We start from the raw sequence: 3,000 nt of genomic DNA, 5'->3' as shown, positions 1-3,000 counted from the left end.
TCTTTCCTCCCTCTCTCCCCTCGTCTTCTCTCCTCTCTCCTACCCCTCTCCTCTCCCCTCGTCTCATCTCCTTTCCTCCCCCTCTCTCCTCGTCTCATCTCCTCTCCTCCCCCTCTCCTCTCCTCTCTCCTCTCCTCGTCTCGTCTCATCTCCTATCCTCCCCCTCTCCTCTTCTCTCCCCTCGTCTCATCTCCTCTCCCTCTCCTCTTCTCTCCCCTTGTCTCATCTCCTCCCCCTCTCCTATTCTCTCCCCTTGTCTCATCTCCTCTCCCTCTCATCTTCTCTCCCCTCGTCTCATCTCCTCTCCTCCCCCTCTCCTCTCCTCTCCCTTCGTCTCATCTCCTCTCCTCCCCCACTCCTCTTCTCTCCCCTCATCTCATCTCCTCTCCTCCCCCTCTCCTCTTCTCTCGTCTCATCTCCTCTCCTCCCCATCTCCTCTCCTCTCCTCTCCCCTTGTCTCATCTCCTCTCCTCCCCCTCTCCTCTCCTCTCCCCTCGTCTCATCTCATCTCCTCTCCTCCCCCTCTCCTCTCCTCTCCCTTCGTCTCATCTCATCTCATCTCCTCTCCTCCCCCTCTCCTCTTCTCTCCCCTCGTCTCATCTCCTCTCCTCCCCCTCTCTTCTCCTCTCCCCTCGTCTCATCTCATCTCCTCCCCCTCTCCTCTTCTCTCCCCTCGTCTCATCTCCTCTCCTCTCCCCTCATCTCATCTCCTCTCCTCCCCCTCTCCTCTCCCCCGTCTTTTCTCATCACCTCCTCCCTCTCTCCTCCCTCTCTCCTCCTCCAGTCTTTGAGGAACCAGAGGACCCAGGAAGCCGTTCATTCTTCTCTGAGATCGTGTCGTCGGTGTCGGATGTGAAGTTCAGTCACAACGGGCGGTACCTGCTGACCAGGGATTACCTGACGGCCAAGGTGTGGGACCTACACATGGAGAAAGGCCCTGTAGAAACCTACCAGGTCAGCCCGCAAAACACACATGCACACACACATGCACGCATGTACACACACACAAATTAAATGAATGCCTTGGAAAACCCTGTCAACACTCCCTCCCTCCCTCCCTCCCTCCCTCCCTCCCTCCCTCCCTCCCTCCTCCTTCCTTCCTTCCTTCCTTCCTTCCTTCCTTCCTTCCTTCCTTCCTTCCTTCCTTCCTTCCTTCCTTCCTTCCTTCCTTCCTTCCTTCCTTCCTTCCTTCCTTCCTTCCCTCCCTCACTTCTTCCCTCCCTCCCTTCTTCTCTCCTGTCTGTCTCTCTGTAGGTTCATGACTACCTGAGGAGTAAGCTGTGCTCTCTGTACGAGAATGACTGCATATTTGACAAGTTTGAGTGTGTCTGGAACAGCTCCGACAGGTGTGTGTGTCTTTGTATACTCTGAGGCTTTATCCTACAGATAAATCAATCCCAGAGAAGAGCTTTGTCTACTCTGAGGTTTTATCCTACAGATAAATCAATCCCAGAGAAGAGCTCTGCAGATGTCAAAATCAATCCCTTCTCTCCTTCCATCTCTTCCTCATTTGCTCCTCCTCCTCCTCTTCCTGACCCCACCCTCCCCTCTCTACATCTCTCCTCCTCTTCCTGTCCCAACCCCTCCCTCTCCTTCTCTCCCTTCTCCTCTCTCTCCCTCCCCTACATCTCCTTCTCTCCCTCCTCCTCTCCCTCCCTCCCCTCCTCTCCCTCCTCCTCTCCCTCCCTCCCCTCCCTCTCCTTCTCTCCCTCTCCTTCTCTCCCTCCCTCTCCTTCTCTCCCTTCTCCTCTCCCTCCCTCCCCTTCTCTCCCTCCTCCTCTCCCTCCCTCCCCTCCCTCTCCTTCTCTCCCTCCCTCCCCTCCCTCTCCTTCTCTCCCTTCTCCTCTCTCTCCCTCCCCTCCATCTCCTTCTCTCCCTTCTCCTCTCCCTCCCTCCCCTTCTCTCCCTCCTCCTCTCCCTCCCTCCCTCCCCTTCTCTCCCTCCTTCTCTCCCTCCCTCTCCTTCTCTCCCTTCTCCTATCCCTCCCTCCCTCCCCTTCTCTCCCTCCTCCTCTCCCTCTCCTTCTCTCCCTCCCTCCCCTCCCTCTCCTTCTCTCCCTCCCTCTCCTTCTCTCCCTTCTCCTCTCCCTCCCTCCCTCCCCTCCATCTCCTTCTCTCCCTCCTCCTCTCCCTCCCTCCTCTTCTCTCCCTCCTCTTCTCCCTCACTACCCTCCCTCTCCTTCTCTCCCTCCTCCTCCTCTCCCTCCCTCCCCTCCCTCCCTGTCCTCCTCTCCCTCCCTCCCTCCCTCCCTCCCCTCCCTCTCCTTCTCTCCCTCCTCCTCTCCCCTCCCCTCCCTCTCCTTCTCGCTCTCCTCCTCTCCCTCTCCCCCCTCCCTCTCCTTCTCTCTCTCTCTCCTCCTCTCCTTCCCTCCCCTCCCTCTCCCCCTCCTCCTCTCCCTCCCTCCCTCCCTCCCTCCCTCCCTCCCTCCCTCCTCCTCTCCCTCCCTCCCCTCCCTCTCCATCCTCCTCTCCCTTCTCCCCTCCCCCTCATTCTCTCCCTCCTCCTCTCCTCTCCCTCCCCCTCCTTATCTCCCTCCCTCCCCTCCCTCTCCTTCTCTCTCTCCTCCTCTCCTCCCTCCCTCCCTCCCTCCCCTCCCCTCCCCTCCCTCTCCTTCTCTCTCTCCCTCCTCCTCTCCCTCCCTCCCCCCTCCCTCTCCTTCTCTCCCTCCTCCTCTCCCTCCCTCCCCTCCCTCTCCATCCTCTTCTCCCTCCTCCCCTCCCCCTCCTTCTCCCCCTCCTTCTCTCCCTCCTTCTCTCCCTCCTCCTCCTCTCCCTCCTCCTCTCCCTCTCTCCTCTCCTCAGTGTGATAATGACGGGGGCGTACAACAGCTTCTTCCGGATGTTTGACAGGGAGACGGGGCGGGGCGTGACCCTGGAGGTACGCATATATACAAACACACAAGTTCTGTGCTATTCAAATCCCAGTCTGAACAACTGCTGGTTAATCTGATAATTGCACTAACCAGGTCTAATCTGATTAGAGGGAAATAATAAAATTGCT

At 58.3% G+C, this 3,000-nt stretch overlaps 1 long non-coding RNA gene across 1 annotated transcript; it reads left to right on the top strand.

Annotated features, from left to right (window-relative positions):
* Positions 1 to 790: 790 nt before the first annotated feature.
* Positions 791 to 2,889, top strand: LOC311118368. Its single transcript, XR_014611802.1, has 3 exons — positions 791 to 954; positions 1,255 to 1,346; positions 2,802 to 2,889. It is a non-coding gene; the product is annotated as an uncharacterized lncRNA (long non-coding RNA).
* Positions 2,890 to 3,000: the final 111 nt, after the last annotated feature.

Source organism: Coregonus lavaretus (assembly GCF_964263955.1).
Source record: "Coregonus lavaretus genome assembly, contig: HAP1_SCAFFOLD_10658, whole genome shotgun sequence".
NCBI classification, from domain to species: domain Eukaryota; kingdom Metazoa; phylum Chordata; class Actinopteri; order Salmoniformes; family Salmonidae; genus Coregonus; species Coregonus lavaretus.
This window is presented reverse-complemented; position numbering and strand designations above follow the sequence as displayed.